Below are 18,859 nucleotides of genomic sequence, written 5' to 3'. Positions count from 1 at the left end.
AAAGCCCCAGAGCCCCAAATTAAATGCCCTGTGCTGAGAGCTCAGCTCTGGTACCATGGCACTGAGGTTGTGGGGAGGGCCTCAGTCTTTCATTCATGGAAGATAAGGGAGAGCAATTCCCTGGAGGGGTGCATGGCAATGGAATGAGGCTACCTGCATGCAGATCTGAGGAGTGAGCAGCAGGCCTCTCAGGGAAATCTCTGGGGTCCCTAGTGCTGGGGAAGGAGAGTAGCTTCATGGGATGGTACCCAAATGGATGGAATCTGGTTGAAGGAAAATAAGAGCAAGAAAGCTTTCACTCTGAGGCAGTGGCAAGAAGGGTGCTTGAGCTGCAGCACGAGAGTACTGTCTCCCATTGCCTGTTTGTTGCTTTTCTGGGAAAATAGGCTCTGCCCACTAAGCAAACAGGACCACAACAAATAAATACCTCAGCAGACAAGTCTATCAGTTTTATCCTTTCCACAGAAACAAGCTGAAATATCTCTGATAAAGCTAGCAGCTCAGGCTAAAACCAGGTCACGTGATTCACAATTTATCCTTTTGCTTATTTTTTCTCAGTAGTCTATGCTCAAGGTTTTCATCTTCATCTGTATCGAAAGCTGATCTTTTGTTGTTCTCTATTGCTTTCTTTCAGTGTTTGGAACAGCAAATTTATTTGTACAGAGCTAGGTAACCTTTGGTGTTTCTCAATGTGATTTTTCAAGTGCGTAGTGTTGCTGTTATACATTTCCTTTTCATCAGAAAAGCAATCTGGTCTTTCTTTTGTAATGCAAGCCTAAAAACTGACCAGGTGCCAGTGTCTGGTTTTCTGTTGCTGAGTTCCAGCTGCAGAAGTCAATTTGCTGGCATGCAGTCCAAGTTCAGCCTCAGATGAAAGGATATTTCAGACAGCAGAGGCAGAGGGTTTGGCTCAGAGAGGTAACATGCATTTCCTATTTGCAAAAGGATCATTCTGCCCGTGAAGGTCATTCCAAGGAGAATTCCAGCTGTTACAGTGAAGAAATTATGAGGAGAGATAGAAGGATTCCACTTAAACAACTGAGAATGAGCAGAAGGACCAGGAAGAAATAGGAAAGGGAATCTACAAAGAAAGAGCCATTTGAAGAAAAGAGGAATAAAATTAGAGGAATAGCAGCATAAAAATGAAGATGAAATGGGGACCCCAGTGTGGGGATTTGGTGTCTGAAATGCACGGAGTGGGTGCCATGATGGGGGTGGGACAAGACATATGCAAAGCATTGAGTGAGCTGGCAGGAAAGGGAGTTACTGTACTTATATTTACTTGTGCCCCTTGGATCCTAAAAAGCTTATTTTTGATTCTCGGTAGTGAAAAAGATCTCCAGTGGTGTTTTTGACTAGTCTTCAGGGCAATTAAATCAGTGGTCGAAATTCAAAAGTTCTGTATTATGAATGAGAAGTAAGACGTGAGCGCAGATTGTATCTTGAAGAGGCCACTATTAGTTGCAAACCCCACTGTGACAAATAGAAGAGTGTATCATTGTCTCAGCCCAGCTGCTGAGCACGAGTGCCTGATGTTCCATAAAGAGGAATTCAGACTGTGCTGCTTTTGTCACCAAACTCATCCATTGTTTTTCATCCTATTAAATGGTGTATTCAAGGTTTGGAGTTCTTTATGTCCTTACAACTTTGCACATCTGTTTAGTGAGTAAAGGAACATAAATCTCACTGTAAATTGTCATTCTAGATATTGTATCCTTATCCTACTTACACCAGCTTAGTCCAGCCTTACTTCACTGCCCCTTAGACTCCAGGCAGCTGGGTAATAATCTTGACACCCCAACTATTGCCTTTTTCAGGCTAACTTGCACATTGGATGCAAGATAGGTATTCATATACAGGCAGCATTTACAAAGGGTTAATTTAAAAGCACAAATCTTCTCTTGCCTGGCAAATCAGGTTCTAGTTAAGCCTGAGAACAGGGGAAGAACCTATGCATCATATGTCTGGCTTCTAAAATGCTTTTGCAATATTTCAGTACAGTTTTTCCCATAAGAGAGCCTTAAAAAAAGAGATTAAAAAGTCTAAGGGCATGAAAATCAAGCAAGATAACAGCCAGTAAGACAGATGTGTAGCTACCTCCTGCTGATCTGTCCCACAGTAAAACCTTTCATTTAGAGCTTTACTTCTCATGTGTTCTCCTGTACTTGCATGTTTATATCCATTTCCTCATCTGCCAGGGAGAAAGTTGTCAAGATGTTCTCAATTTTGGCATCAATAAAAAGTCTATTGTACAGATAATTGTCCTGGATTGCTATTTTCATGACAGCATTTATGCCTTATGTGATGCCCTCTGCATCACATCAATGTACCTTCATTGGTCTTTGCTGACCAGGTATTTTACAACCCAGGTTTCCTATGTGTAAATTCTTGCATAGTTGATTTCAAATGCTGTCCTTACCCCACTAATTATGTCCATCTGTGAACATAATGTATGTCCATCTATGTCCATCCAATGCTTCCAAAATGATTTGTATGTCTGCCTTCGTGCTCCTCTTTTTGATACCACTCTTTCTTTTGTTTCGGTTTCTCAAACCTTTTACCACATAAATCACTGCTGTACTGTAGTGATTTATGTTTTTGTTCTCTGGCACACAGTATCTGGATGAGGTTCTTACACACCATTTATTTCATTGCCTTGCAGTTCTCCCTTATCTAATCAGCTCTCAAATCAACCTTTGGTAGTCTCTGGAGAACAGGTTCTATGTTTTCCTTTTAACAGTGATGATGTGAAAGGTGTGATCATTGTAGTCAGTTGAAAAGAATGAATGTATTAACTGTCAGGCTCTAAAGCAACTTTCCTAGAGCCACTCTTCTTGACCACATGCAGAGCAGTGATTGCTAATAATTACATATATAAAGATGCATGAAACAACACATATTTGTATGAAAAATATTCTATATTTTCTTTATTGTGACTTTTCAATCAAGACAGAAATTACTCCATCAGCATTCAAATAACCTGATATCTAAATATCAGGTAAATAGTAAATAGGGACAGCAATAACCTACAAAAACTCTCATTCTAATTTTCCACTTGAACAAGACTAGGTATTTTTATATTTTGGTATGTTCTGAATGTTATTCATTATTCAAAAGACCATGGTAATCATAGCTACAACCTTTAGAAAATAGAAACTAATCTCTTCATATGCAACTGAATAGCATTTGTCCCACTGGATGGTAAAATCTTGAGTTCAGGTAGTATAAAACAAAATAGTTTCCACTTTTTGAGACAGAAAGGCCAATTTAGGTTAACTGAGCTGTAAGACTTCTAGTGTTTTGTCTTCTGGCTGATTATCAGGATAGTGTTGAATTTGATTGAATTTTACTGAAGAAGAAACTGATACCCTTGATCCAACAACCTTTTTCTTATCTGACCTGTCCATTTACTCCCTTTCTAGATCAATTTTAGGGGTTTTAAGTGTTCCTAATTGAAATTTAAATATGAATACATTTTTTTTCTTTCCTTCTTTTGTCTTCATCAAGAAGGTATCTGAATACTGAACCAAACTACCTAAATCTGAAATGCCAGCATTGTGCACTTTATGAATATATAGAGAGTCTGGGAGGGCAGGAGCTTCAAAAGCTATCAGAAGAGGATAGAGTGGAACTTAGAGACCAGGAGAAATAATAATGCCAAGTCTGTACTACATCCAGTGTCTGAAATATCAAAGGACAGCTAAGCACTGTGCTATGGAAAGTGAATATGCCGTGATCATTGAAGGCATGATTTACAGGGCACCTCTAAAAGGTAATTTGCATGAAAGGAAGGCCGGACAAAGTCACTTTTTCATAAAAAAACAGTAGAAACATACCTAAGGAGAAACTTTAATGGATGAAAAAGAAATCTCATGGAACAGGAGAAAGGAAACTTGTCCCCACGACACCTGGCTGGTGAGCTCTGTGTAGCTCCACTTGCAGCCGTATGGACTGGGAGAACACTGACAAGCCAGGACACTGGCACAGAGAGATCATAGGAAAGAAAGAAGCTGTTCTAATTCACCTGGCATAGAAGACTAATAGTCAAGCTAGAACATGACAGAGAAGTAAATCCCCAGATCAGCTGTAGTATTAGGGAGATTAAAATGAATCCTTTAAGTATCCTAATGAATTTTCAAAGTCTAGTCCTGGCAGATGCCTCAGGAAGAAGTGACTAGGAAAAAAGCACATACTTTTCATTGAAATGATAGATGCAAATAGAACCAAATTTCTGAGAAACCATGCAGGGTGTTTGAGAATCACAATAACTTTGTTGTTCTCAAAGCATTCTGGAAAGCTGCAAGTGTCCTTTTGGAGGCAGGTACCATCAGGTGCAGGAAGAAACAGAGACATTCCTCTGTTCTGTATTATCTTATGTCCTTCTGGCAAGTGGCAGCCGGTTTAAAAAAAACCTGTATTGTCACAAAGAAAATACAAAAAGCCTTCGGTTTGTTGTGACCCAAAAGAGAAAAAGCTGCTTAACCCTTATTGCTCATGAGGTCTAACAACAGTTAGGTCATGAATAAAACATAGAGTAAGCTGTTAGAACTCAAACCTTTAGATGGAGTCCATGATCCATGTGAGTCTATCAATGAGCACAACCATTTTGAGGTCTTTTCAAATTGTCAGCACGTGGCACATTCCCCACTTTGGTACTAAACTGGTGCTACATATGGTAATAGGTAATAGGCCTACATTAACAGCTCTTGTGGCTTGGCACCACAAATACTCTTGTCCATCACCCTTGTATTTAGTTGGTGATTTTTGTTCATCACTAAGGCTTGTTTGGTTTGCAAGCACTTTGATTGTGTCTTCCACAGAGAAATCAAGGCTAAAAGCAAAACAATCTTTAAGACACAAAACAAAAATAAAATTACAGCAACAATAGCCCATAACTGGCTCTCAGACATCATCTGAGAACCCATATATTATGTTCCTCAATATTGCTAAACAGGCAATTTTAATATTAATTTTGCAACAGCTCATAATGAACAGAGGAAAGCAAAGACTGGTGAACCAGTCCAAGGTGATATGGTCTACAAGACCAAATATCCAGTGTTTCAGGACAAAGAGCACAAGACTGAATAATGTGCAGAAAATCTGACTTAGATTATTCTCTTCCCATTTCCTAAGTGTCTGACAGAAAGTTTCTCAAATGTCTAAACCTTATCTTTAATAGGTACCTAAGGTGCCTGTTGATCTTATTATTTGTTCTGTGTAACTGTCGTGTCTTAATTGCTTTGGTACTTCTAGGAAAAAAAGTATTAAGGCTATCAGTCTGCACATTGAAAACTATTTAAAAATTGGAAACAACAAGTAAGACTTTTCAGGACAAACATGAATCAGTAATCTCTAGTCCCATTGCTGGGATTAGTGCTGGAACCAGTTTAATTAAGCATTTTCATAAGCTAAAGCTATTTCATAATAAAATCCCCAAGTTTGCAGATGGTACTGAGCTTTTTCTGGTGGTCCAGTGCCATACCAAAGGCAAGTAGCTTCAGAAAGAACTGATGTGGGCAGAAAGGTGGCAGATATATTCAAGGCAGAGAAATATGAAGTGATGCAAAAGTAATCTGAAACTTACTTCCTTTATGTTCAACTACTACCTAACAGAGAAGATATCTTGGAGTATTCATTGACAGGACAAAAAATAACTAAATAAAGAGCAGCAGCCAATATGGCCAATAAAATATTTAACATCACCAGGAGGGGACCTAGGAATAAAATCAAGGACATAATTTTGCTTCTATATATAACCAAGTCCTGTACTGAATTCTGTGGGTTATTCCGGCCTTCATATCTCAAGAGAAATGGAGTGGAGTTAGACAAAATGCTGACAAAAGCAACTACAAAAATTAAGGTTGTGAAGCTGCTGCTTTACTCTAAGAGATTTAAAGGGCTGGGGTCTTGGAGGGAGAGACTGACAAGAGAAAGTGACTCAGATTTTAAAGATCTTTAAGGTGGAAGGCAAATGAAATTCAGAAATCACAGCACATCTCACCTAATCATACTTCTAATGATTTTAATAAAAGAGGTTTCAGTGCTGGGGCAGTATCAAGGCAATGGACCACTGAAAGTGCTGAAGTTTGCATACCATCCTTAAATAGAATTGAATTTTTCAAACCTTCCAGGCAGAATATTGGGTTGGTAGGGTTTGATCTGATTGGGCTGGATAGGATTTGATCTGACCTGCCAGGATGATTCTTGGGTTCAGGAGATCTCTGAACCCAGGGCTGCAGTAAGTGCAGCCTCTCTCCTCAGGCTTTCCCCAGTAAGCACTAAAATATTTGAAGGAAAAGGAAACAAACTTTGCCTGCAGCTCCCCTATAAATCTTCCCCCAGCTGCCAGTCACATGGTCACATAATTTCTAATCTGCACAATATGCAGATTAATTTATTGTAATTGTCCTTTTTTTTTTTTTTTGGGGGGGGGTAGAGGATATGATACTATGCTGACATAACAGACCATGTCTTCTATGAAGATGTGGATTTTCTCATCCCTTCTGTGTCCAGAATTAGAGTGCCAAGTGAAGGTTTTGCAGGTGGTGCTTGCTGTTTAGTGAGACAAAACCTTTCTATTTTTCATGTTCACCCACATACAGACCTTAATCACAAACCTGGATAAAATCTTTCCTCTTTGAAAAAATAATTGTCTTAAAATCATAGAGAGAAGGTACCCTTATCTTTATTTTCACATTTCAAGAACCATTAACTTCTGATGTGACTACCAGGGCTTATTTTAATGAGGAATTGTTTACACTGACAACTGCATTCAGACGGTTGAGATAAAATATTTGCACTGAACAAAAGAAAATCCTTACTGTCCTTCCTACCCATTAAATAGCACTGGTGCTTACCTAGGTAACTTACTGTTGCAAACTGATATTTTATTCGGTCATATGTGGCACAGCTTCCTCTGTGTAAAATGGGGACAATAGCAGTAAGATTGGCTATAAAAGTAATGTTTTCTTCCATGACAGCAAAGTTGAGATGAGCAATGACTGAGCACTTAAATCTCCCAGATGCTTTGTTGAAGTGTTCAGCAAAGTGGACTCGGGCTCCTCTTGCACCATTCGTCAGAAAGCCATGAATATGGTTCAGATACTCCAGTGGATTTTTTTACATATTCATAAGGCAAGAGCAGCTCTGATTTTCATTCTTATTTTCAGCCAGGAGTTTAGCATCCAACAATATAGAAGTGGGACTAAAACCTCCAGAATTTACATTCCCAGTTTCTTTCAGACAAAAGGAACAAAACAAATTTTCCTCCTCGGCAATGGCTTCATTGTCTTAAAAAAACCAAAGAGTGAGCAGGGTAATTAATATTTCTTGTTTATCCTCATGAAGGAAAGGCGTTTTCACGGCAAGCTAGGTGAATTAAGCCCTGGAGAAAGGCAGGCATTACATCGCCTGCTGTTTCCTTGCCTTGCTATCTCCTGGTTCATAAAGCAAGTGCTTTGTCTCCCTGTAGGACCTGACAGCCTAAGTTATGGGTCATTCCCTCACTGCAAAGCAAGAGAGAGCAAAAGAGCACGATGTTTGTGGAAATGCTTCTTGCAGACCAAGCACGTTGTGATGGCTTGGAAGAGAGGCGGTCAGAGGGAACTGGCACACCTCCACAGCCAGCAAGGGAATGGTGAGTGGAGGGAACGGTGAGCCTGCATTTCCTCCTCTGGGTAACAATCAGACAGAGAATTTCCATCTGGTGAGGGAATTCAGAAGTATTTGCAATTTGGGAAAGCCAGGTTAATGAAATTCTCGTGCTATGAAATGCCAAATTGAAATATTTTCTCTTGGCATGACAAGCTTTTCGCTTTGTCAGGCTGCTCACCTGTCTCTGCCAGGTTCTCAGCACATGAGCTCCAGTGAAAGGAAAACCCTTTAGGGGCTGCCTCATGCACCCTTTTACAGAGCTCAGTCACAGTATATGTATCCAAAATTGAGGTAAAACTGACCTGGAGACGACTTGGGCTCATGACTTGGGCTCACCTGCTGCTTGGTGGCAGGTTTGCAAGCCATGGTTGTGAGAAACCATGCAAAAATTTCATAGGAAATCAGGATTTCAGGATAGTTACAAAATCTGTATTAATCCAAATTGTAGAAAGAGCTAAGTTTCAAAAAGGAATGTTTAGGCTGATAATACAATGTGACAGGTTGGGTTGTGAACCAATCGGTTTGAAAAGGACACAGTTAAGGTGGGAAAGTTTTGAGTAGCGCTGAGACCTTCAAATGTCAGGGATTGTCCAGCATGTACACCCCTTATTTTAGTTTCTTTTCATTTAACCTCTGTTTCTGCCACATCTGTTGTTTTCTACCACTGGATCATAAAAATTCTTATTTGGATTCAATGTGAGTGACTCACAGTAAACTATGCATTCAGCAGTAATAGAGAAATTTTGGTGTGCATCCACAAATAATTTTATTTTTACTCATTTGGTTGCTATGCCAAATAATTTAATGAATGTTTTCTGAAACAAAATGTCAGCCTGTGGCATGACTGCAAACTATTCAATAGATGTATTCTTACCTGTGTTCATTATTCTTGTAAAGCTGCATTAAAATATTGGCTGACCTCAGTGACTGATGTAAGCACTCAACTTCATGAATTACCTATGGTCCTAATTAAGCCTTTTCTATAGCTTGCTGTCCCAGGTAAGCTGGGATATACACATTCTTCATGTATATTATGTATATTTAAAGTAATATAACATTACAGACAAAAGAATTATTAAAAAAACACACACAAAAAAAACAAAACAAAAACAAACAAACAAACAAACAAACAAAAAACCCAACGAAACAAAAGCACAGGCTAGAGATGTTCTGAGCCCCGTCAGTGAAAACCTGACAGGCAGTGGGAAATGCTTTCTTTCCAGCCATAGCAAACACACAGAAGAGATTCACATCTGTGAATCTGTCTTTCAGACTGGAGATAAAACTAATCTTGGATATTAAAAATACCCTTCTAAATTCTGAATTTTGCTGGCAACTTGCTGCCTCAAGTAAAATCTATGACAAAAGGGTCATGGCTTTTAGGGGAGTCAAAACACTGCCCCTTGTATAGAAAGTAGATACATTTAATGGGAACTTGCTCCTCTCTCTAATCTAGGTTTGGCTGATAGTGCAAGAGATGAGGTTTTCTTCTTCAGCCAGTTTAACACATTTGAAGGAGACAGAGATTTATGAGGTGCAATAAATGATTAGGAGAGCAATTAATTTTTTTTTCCTTTCTAATTTAATATTTTCAGTAATTTTTTTATCTTCTAGATCTATTCCTTAAGCTCCATGGTAATCTGCAGCAGAGATGAAACCAAGAAATGACTCTACAAACACAAAATTAAATTCTCCACTCCTACATGTCTTCAAATGATATCAGTCCCTTGGGTTATTTTTTTTTTCCCAGAGGATTCCTTCCTGTGCATCATCACAGCATCATGGTTACTATGGGCAACATGTCTAAACTAAGCCAGCTCTCTGGATTTCCTAGTCTTCCCTAGGAAAACAGATACTTTCAGAGGGCAATTCACCTTCACTTTTGAATGGATGAGAAGAACCACAACCAAAGAGTCTAGAAAGAGACACACTTGGCTCATAGTCCCACCAAGTTAGCCAGACGAAGATAGGATAAACAGGGAGGAAAACTGGTCAAACACAGTCTACAGCTATTGTAAAATATTCTGCTAGAGGTGAATTATTTGTGCAAGTAAGATGGGCTGCAAAAAAATCCCACCAAACCATGGTTTTGGCATAGAGGGAGGCAAGCACCATGATTGGCTTTACTTGGTTCTGCCTTTGCAGCATTTATTTCTCTTTTGTGCTTTTCTTCTCTCAGTGATATTTTATGGAAAACCTGGTAAGGCTGAAGTCTCAGCAGTGTTAGAATGAAGGGCAGAGGGCAAAGAAAATACCTAGGAAAATTTGTCAGATGATGAGTCCCAAGAGCAGAATGGTAGTACAAGGTTCAGATATAGATTTTCAACCAAAGTGAAATTTTGTTGAAATCTGGCAGAAAATTTCAGGTTTGCTTGTGGGAAGGGGTGAAAAGAGCAGAAAACAATGTAATACCACAAGCTCTATTCTCTTAGGTAATCAAGCAGGAAGTATGATTTAAATTTTCTACTAACCAATTTGTTTGGGAAAAAAAAAAAGATATCTCTTGTCCCAAGCAGTCTTTGTAAAGCACATCAACCAAGACCACTGGTGCATCACAAGATGGAGGAGACAATGTTCAGAAAACTAGGAAATTTGTAGGAATAAGAATTTGTAGGAAATTTGCATATGGTACTGCTCCAGGCAAAAGAATGGAAAAATATTGTTTTCCAAAAACACAGCATGGATTTTCAACCTGGTATGATAAAATTACCTGCCTGCAATTAAATGGCACTGCACAAACACTATTGCATATTGCATTTAAATAGCAATTTAAATTTATTCTAAGAGCAGGTGGTTAAGTGGCTTGCTTCACAAGTGCCACATTTTCACGACCTGGAAAGGTTCTTTCTTTCAATCCTCATTTTCATTTACTTAAACAATAATGATGAAAGAACAGGATCCTTCAGGCAGACTCAGGTTAATAGGTATAAATTGGGCTCTGGAGTATTGACTCTTTCAAGTCAGTTATTGATTCCCATAAAACAGCCTGCATCTAATTATTTTTTATCTTACTGTAGAAAGTGTATATGAATTAACCACATGAATATAAGGTCAAATCCTGAAATTTGTGTTCAGTTTTCAGTTCAATATTTATTGAAGTAACATTCCTACTGAAGTGCAGCCAGAGATCAAAGGAAAGCTCACTTTGTTCATTGATGCTTTTAGACACACACACACATGCACACACCAGAGTTTATCAAGTGGTCTGGTGGCCAGGGCACTCTGCATGTTCTGGAAGGTTCAGCAGAGCTGAGGCCTGAATTTCTTTTAAACCACTCAACTCCCAGATAAGTGTACTGATCCCTGGGCTATGGTTCAGTTCATGATGTTTTTATGTTAATCATGAGTACTTTTACCTTGAATGTCATCTTGGACATGAGAAGCATCCCCAAAGCAAGTTTCCACAACTAGTATATTCCTTCTGAAAGTTTCATGACTGAGAAATTTTTGTTTTGCAACACATTGGAAAAAAATATAACCCAATTCCTGAGCCCCTCCATGATTTGTGTTACAGACATTGAGAATCACTGACATTGGGATGTTGCCGGACAAAAAATGAGTGGGAATCATTTGCTCAGACTGGCATATCCATGGAAAAGGCATTGAATTATTCACCCTCCAGTTCCCTTATCACCAGAGAGAAGCAAGCTCTCATGAGAATAATCCCATGCTATCATGCACAGCTAAAATAAACCAGACAATTCAAATCCCAAATGTGCAGTTTTCCCTCTATTACTTCAGGGGACCTTAGTGATGAGTGACTGAGGTGTAAATTTCTTCAGCAAGGTGAGGCAAATCCCAGTCCAAGGGCCCTTTCCCTGAAGGGGTAAGGGCATGGAGCAGGGAATGACTGCCAGAATGTAGTGAGATACATCAACCTCTACTTAATGGTTTTTTTTTGCTAGCTTTAATATATAATTGCTTAAATGTAATTGCTTTAATATAGAGCAGTTTATGTTACATCAACTAGTGTTTTTAGCTTTTATACTGTGCAGTAAGTAATTCTAATTAAGATCTTCTAACTGTTCATTTTTCTCAATAAATAACTTATCTTTTAGAAATATATCTGATTTGCCATCATTAAACTTGTAGGACAAAGTTACAAAACCTAAGCTGTTAACAAAATCTGAGGCTAAGGAAGGACTTACCTTCTTTTAAACCTCTTTCTAGGAAGGAGTTTAAATACACAAAAGAGTCCTTTCTGCACCTCAGACTCAGAGAGGGCTTTTTTTAGCAAACTTTGTCTGAAGCAGCCACGACATTCCATCAGACTGCAATTCCATCCAGCACTTTGCAGCAACGATGGTATTTAGTTTTTGTGAAAAAAAAAAAAAAAACCAAAAACCACATTCACTTTTTCTTTAATATCACTGTCACTTGCCCCACATATGAGTCCATCTGGTTACTTGAAATATCTTACTGTTGAGAGAGACTTCAGTCTGGGTTTTGGACCCAGAAACCCTCTTGGGAATACTTAGCAGCTGATGCACCAGAAGATGCAACAGTTTAAGATACTGATTTAATTAGAAGTAAGTGACATTCAGCACAATGAACATTTACTTAGTGATGATCAAAAATAACACCCACACAATAATACAGCTGTTGTTTTCAACCTCTTCCACTCAGACATGCTTCTAAAATGTGTTCATTTGTTACAATGAAGCACTGCATTGGCAGCTGTGTTTCTTCTGTGATTAGTTTGATCTGCTTCAAGCACCATGAGTTTGCTTTACTTTATCAGGGCCAGCCTCTGTCTATTTCAGCCTGTGCTCAAGGAGCCCTAGCACATAACATTTGTCTCTCTCGAACTTCTGCTGCCTTTCAGCTCATCAGTCTTTCCAAGATGTTTCAACAGTAGGAGGGGTTGAAATCCGTATTGAAACTTGACCCTGACCATCAGTGGATTCAAGCGGAATTAAAGAGAGAGTGCCTGAACAAAACCATAAAGCCTGACTGTTACCTGTGAACAAAGCCTCCAGGAGAACCTCTGCTCCAGAGGGCTGGCTAGTGCCAAGCTGCTCATCTGCTGTCCCATCCTTTGCAGACAGCTCAGCCCACACATGCTGCCCACACCTCTCTTGTCCCCACTGCTGAACTGGCACACTGGTTTCCCTACCCTCTATGTCTCTAGCACTGTTTGCAAAGGGGCAGGGGTTTCTTAAAATCTTCTTATGTAGGGAGCCTGGAAGGAACTGGCTGGAGGGAGCACTTTGGGATTCAGTCTTCTGTGAGCAATGTCACAGCACTTGAGCACATGCACTGACTGAGGGACCATCCAGTCACACATATCTGCTTCTGCTCCAGCATTAGTGACAGAGCAGAGCAACTGTCACTGTACCAGAACTGCCAATTCACGGATGCAAAGTGAGTGTCACACTGGATTTAAAGCCCCCTCTGAACTTCATTACACTTGAATATCACTTTAAAGGTTCCCATTTTTATCCTTTTCTGCAACATTAACTTTGTCTTTCGGCCCCACTGGAAATCATCTGGCCTCTCTTTGAATGAATTGATTCTGAGCATCCAATTCATTACTGCACTATAGGGAAAAATTATCACAGAAACTCTCTGCAAGCATCCCAATAGCCAGCTGATGCAAAATTGTAAGTGTAAGGAAGTGACCATTTCTTGATATTTGTCAGATTGCCATGTATTAATAAGATTATTCATTTTGGTTAATGCTGCTAGCATAGGTAACCTGTTCAGAGCACAACACCAGAAATTTGTTGACAAAGTTGTAAAAATCAATACACCACATAGTCTTTTTTGTGGTTTTGTTTTATCTTGTTTTTTCCTGTGTTTTGGAGGGTTTTTTTATATCCATTAGTAATATATTTATTTATGGGGATAAGAACATTTGTACAGGTTCAGCTACTCCATTGTTCTGTCAGCAAACTAATATCAAAAGCTTTACCAAACCGTGAAAGAAAAAGCAGAGAAGTATTGTGCTTTCCTACTCATGCATCCATTCAATAATCCATGACTTAGGGATGTCCTGAGCTCATGGCTATTTGTGTGTTTAATCAGAACTGGTGGATTTTCACACCTTTTATAAACTGCTTTTAGCCCTTTTATACCTTCTGCCTCCACCTATGGAAATGATAACAGCTAATTTTGAGGTCATAACTTTGTAAATATAGTGACAGCTGGTTTTCCTTATGTGTCTTATTTTGCAACCTATTGATACTGAATTTCATTTGCTATTTTATTATCCAATTTCTCAGTTATGATAGAATCACAAAATGTTATGGTTTGGAAGGAATTTCAAAAATCATCTAGTCCCAACCCCCCTGCCATGTATGGGTACACCTCCCACTAGATCAGGTTGCTCAAGGATTTTGCCTGGAACACTGCCAGGGTTGGGGCATCCAGAGCATCCCCAGGTAACCTGTTCTAGTTTTTTACCCCCCTCACAGTAGAGAGTGAAATTAATTTCTTCCTAATACCTAACCTAAATTTCCCCGCTTCCAGTGTGTACCCATTATTCCTTGTCCTATGACCAGTTTCTGATGAAAAATCCCTCTCTGACTTTCCTGTAGGCCCCCTTCAGATACTGGAAGGTTGCTATGCAATCTCCATGCAACCTTCTCTTCTCCAGGCTGAAAAACCCCAACATTTTCAGCCCATCTTCACAGGGAAGGTGTTCCAGTCCTCTTTGTGGCCCTCCTCTGGACTTGCTCCCAACTTTCCTTGTCTTTCTTATGTTGGGGACACCTGAACTGTACACAATGCTCCAGGTGGGGTCCCACAAGAGCAAAGTAGAGGGAGTGAATCACCTCCTCCATGACCTGTAGTAGCAGCAGTGAATAACCTCCTTCCAGCATGACCTGTTGGCCACACTCCTTTTGATGCAACCCAGGGCAGGTTTAACCTCCTGTGCGGCAGGTGCACACTGCCAGCTCATATTGAGCTTTTGTCAACCATCACCCCCCAGTCCTTCTCCACAGGGCTCCTCTCAATCATTTCTCCACCCAACCTGTAGGTCTTTCTGGTGTTGCTACAAAACAGGACCTTGCACTTCACTTTGTTGAACTTCATGGGGTTTGCATTGCCCCTCCCCTCAAGTGTGTCAAGCTCCCTCTGGATCCCTTCTCTCCAGCCTGGCAACTGCATCACAGCTCTTTCCCTCTGAGTTTCCTCAGCAGGTCCTTGTCCATCCACAGAAGCCTCCTGGCACATTTGCCCACTTTCCTCCTTGTCAGATGCATTGCTTCTGCACTTGGAGCAGGTGATCCTTGGAAGTCAGTAAGTATCCTTGGGCCCCTCTTCCCTCCAGGGCTCTATCCCATGGGATTCTACTAAGTAGGTTCCTGAAGAGGCCAGAGTCTGCTACCCTGAATTTCAGGGCCCTGAGCTTGCAGCGTGCATTTCTCACTGTCCTGAGCACCTCAAACTTCACCATCTCGTGGTCACCACAGCCAAGGCTGCCTTGGAGCAACACATTCCCCACCAGCTCCTTCCTCTTTGTGAACCTCTCCTTGTTGGCTCCTCAAACACTTCATAAGGAAGTTGCCATTGACACATTTTTATTTTTAACCTTTTATTCCTGTCCTTTAACAGTCTTTTAATCTGGAAAGAAACTTTCCTCCTACAACCATTTGCAGAATCTTTGGTGAGGAAGATTTCACAGAACTGTTTCTGATTTCAGAGAATATTCAGAGTTGGAAGGGACCCACAATTATCATTAAGTCTATCTCTTATGTGAATGGTCTGTATGAGGATTGAACCTATAACCTTGGTGTTATTGGCACCATGCTCTGACCAGCTGAGCTAATCTCAGGATCCAACTCATTAAAATCTCTTCAGAAATTGACATATCTTTTTACTGACTCCTTACACAGTATTCTTGTAAGGAAAGTAATTTTTCACTGTGGAAAATTTGGAAATTTGGAAAATTCTGACTCTCCCCAGTTTGATTGTATTTATCCAAGAGTCTACTAATTTTTTTGGCATTAATCTGTGTCAGGGGAGTCTTAGGTTCACAGTATCCTTGGGGTATTGGGTATTCCTGCATGGGAACACCACAGGCCCTGAAGATTCTGCTCTGTGCAAAGCACAAGTGCCAGACCGGTGCTGAAATTAGCATAGGTGCTCCTGGGGAAAATGCCCAGGCCACCAGACCCTATAGAAGGACAGCAAGATCATACCCCAGATTTAAAAGCTGCTGTGACCATGGTGGATCCTAGGGTGGTTATCTACCCCTCTTTCTCCTTTTTCTTTCTTTTTTCCTACCACCTTCTCCTCCAAATATATTGTAAACCTGACCAAAAATCCAGTCAATGCTTTGCGAAGTGCCTTGCTCTGTCTGGATGCTTTAAAGTTTGCTAAGTTAAAGTTTTCCAAGTGCCTTATTCTATCTGGATGTTCTGAAGTTTTGAAAGTAAAGGTTGTTTGTTATTGAACCTCCTGAGATTTTTGTTGTTTCCCCCATGCACCACCCAGGGTAAATCAAATTACGTTCCCTTAACCCCCAACAATGGGCCAGGCTTTACAGAATCATTTGACCAACACCTCCAGGCACATGGTGTGATCCTTGATGCTGTCCTGCACAGGGTCAAGAGTTAAACTCAATGATGCTTGTGGGTCCCTTTCATCTCAGGGTATTTTATAATTTTGTGATTCCAGCATTCTTGGAAAAAAAAAATCAAAGCTGCAATCCACAACAATTTTTCTTGGGGTTTTTTTTAGAATTTGTCATCACATTTCGAACCTTCTTTTCTCACTGAAACAAGACTAGTTTAGGAGAGATACACACCTGGAAGAATTAGTTCGGGATTTTTAGATCTGAGTTAACTGAGAATAAAGAGAAGAATGCTATCTAGTCCTGTTTGCCTATTATTCCCTCTCTAATATTTTTTAAGCCTTCTTGAACTACTCCACTTGGAGACATCTCTTCTGATCATAGAAATTTCTTTTCCTTTCTCATTTTACAAGGAATTAAAAAGTTCAATATCTGTTATTTTCGTTTCAGTGGGATAATACATTATGCATTGTATCATTTGCCAATTAAATATTTGAATCTCTTTGATTGCAACAGAGTCGTTCCCTAGGAAGACTGAAAAACAAAATAGCAGAGCAATTGAAGGGCAATAACTGCCTCAGTTTTATCAAATGCATATTTCATCCCAGAAGCTTAAGTGACTTGAGCAGGGTGACAGCTCTCCAGATTTAACTAGCTTGTAACAGTTTGAGATCTGTCTAATTGAGCAAGCTTAAAGCATATGACAGCAGTGCTCATTTTTCTCAGTGAAGGTTCTGTAACTGGGGTCCATATTGCTTTTGAGCATCAGATTGATGTGAAAACAAAATTCATGTGGGAGAATGATATGGGTTATTGACTGCACTGCAGGGAATACAAAGGCAGAAAGCAGAGCATTAGTGTTTACATACAGCTGAGCTAAACAAGGATGTCAAATGCTCCCCACTAAGAAGTATTTGAGCTGTGACCACTAACTAGCAATTTTCATTTTAGACAGCATATTCTTTTTCAGTTTAACACAGATCACTGCTATGGGAAAGACTTTTTTCTCTTTGCTTGTTTGACAAGTTGTTTAAATACCAGAAAACAGTTGAACTGGAGAAAAGCATTGAGATAAAAAAAAATTACCTGGTAAAAAGATGTGTGAAACAGCAGGGTTTGAGATTGAGAAACAGATTTTCCTCTATGTGGGATTTTTTTCCTCCCACAAAAGCCTTCTCACAGGTGTCACTTGGTTTCTCAGATCATTATGAAAGGTACAACACACTTGCAGGTGCAAGTACCAGTCTTTCACAGAGATATCTGGGACACTGGATCAAGGAGAAAGACTGGAGCTTAGAAGCACATGAGTTTACCTGCTTCATCTCCTTTTATGTTTTTTCACTGCTGTGAGGAAAAGATTACTTTACTGCTTTCGCCTAAACTTAGAAAAGGGAGAAAGCTTGAAGGCTGCACAGTGAATTCCTGGGAATTCCTGTTTGCACCACATGTAAACCAGAGTAATAGCACCAGAGGAACACATTTGGAGTTGTTTTGCCTCCCCCAGTTGGTTTAGAGGAACACAACTGTACTTCTAAGAAAATATGGCACAAACCACAGGACCTGAGACAAAGAGTAAGTGGGAAGAGTGGAATAATATCTGCCTTTGAAAGCAATCTGCCACCTCAAACACAAAGCCGAGAAAGGAGAAAGAGAGATCACACCTGCTAGAGGAAATTAGCATGTTCTTAAACACATTGTGAAGACCATGACTTTCACAGATCGTCTCCTCCTTCCCATGACATTTATGTGATCCACTGAAAAGTGTTCACCAGAGCCCTGCTGTCAGAGCTGGAGACCTTGGGAGGGTCCTTCTTGCTTTTTCTCATGAGCAGGGGATTTATTTGCATATTATGTAGGCAGGAAATATTTGAAATCACTTTAGGGAGTTCTGTTTTGATTTTCTCACAAGAGCTATAAAATTTAACCTCATCTCTCCATGGGTTTTTACTGATGTCTTTTTAGTAACTTTAAACACATTGTCATATTATTATGGGAAATACATAAAACCAAACCAAATTATGTCTTTGGCAGGTTTCTGTCACTGTATCCTAGTCCATGTTCCCAGTGTGACTGAGGAAATAACCAAAGACAAGAGGAAAAAACAAAACAATCTTTACATTTTGTTCAACTTTTTTTTTTAAATATTATTTTAGTGACATTTGTCTTCATTTTGCCCTTAACTTTGATGTTGGTGTCTCCCAACGGAGCAGTGGTTTTTTGCATGTCCAGGAGCATTGAGTCAAATTGCTTATTTTTGACAGCTGTCTTACACATATCAGAGGCACAGGAGTGCCTCACCTCACTGAACTTGTTCTGGGGAGCCCCAGCTTTATTTTCTGCCTCTGTTTCTCATATGGTTCTTTTGAGTACCAGACTTGCATATTCTCTTTTAGCAGAGAATGAAGGAGGAAAAAAGGGGAAAATTACCTCCACATCACCAGCTGATTTGAAGAGAATCAACCACAAATATCAAAATCAGGTTGAATGTTTGCCACTGGACAACATATAATCCATTATAATTAAATATGTCTATAACTATGTGTAGTATAATGTATATTCTAGTATTTTATATATTCAACATATTATATGACTATTAAAATTACAACACAGGATCTCAGTGAATAAAAAATTTTCCTAGGCTGGTCTGGTCATGAGGGCAGATTTTTCTCTCAACCCCAGAACAGT

General features: G+C 39.7%; 1 long non-coding RNA gene across 1 annotated transcript; it reads left to right on the top strand.

Annotated features, from left to right (window-relative positions):
- The first annotated feature begins 1,174 nt into the window (after nucleotides 1–1,174).
- LOC137465750 (uncharacterized) lies at nucleotides 1,175–7,625 on the top strand. Its single transcript, XR_010994817.1, has 3 exons — nucleotides 1,175–1,662; nucleotides 3,508–3,772; nucleotides 7,472–7,625. It is a non-coding gene; the product is annotated as an uncharacterized lncRNA (long non-coding RNA).
- The last annotated feature ends 11,234 nt before the right edge of the window (nucleotides 7,626–18,859 follow it).

The sequence above is a fragment of the Anomalospiza imberbis genome, chromosome 2 (assembly GCF_031753505.1).
Source record: "Anomalospiza imberbis isolate Cuckoo-Finch-1a 21T00152 chromosome 2, ASM3175350v1, whole genome shotgun sequence".
NCBI classification, from domain to species: domain Eukaryota; kingdom Metazoa; phylum Chordata; class Aves; order Passeriformes; family Viduidae; genus Anomalospiza; species Anomalospiza imberbis.
This window is presented reverse-complemented; position numbering and strand designations above follow the sequence as displayed.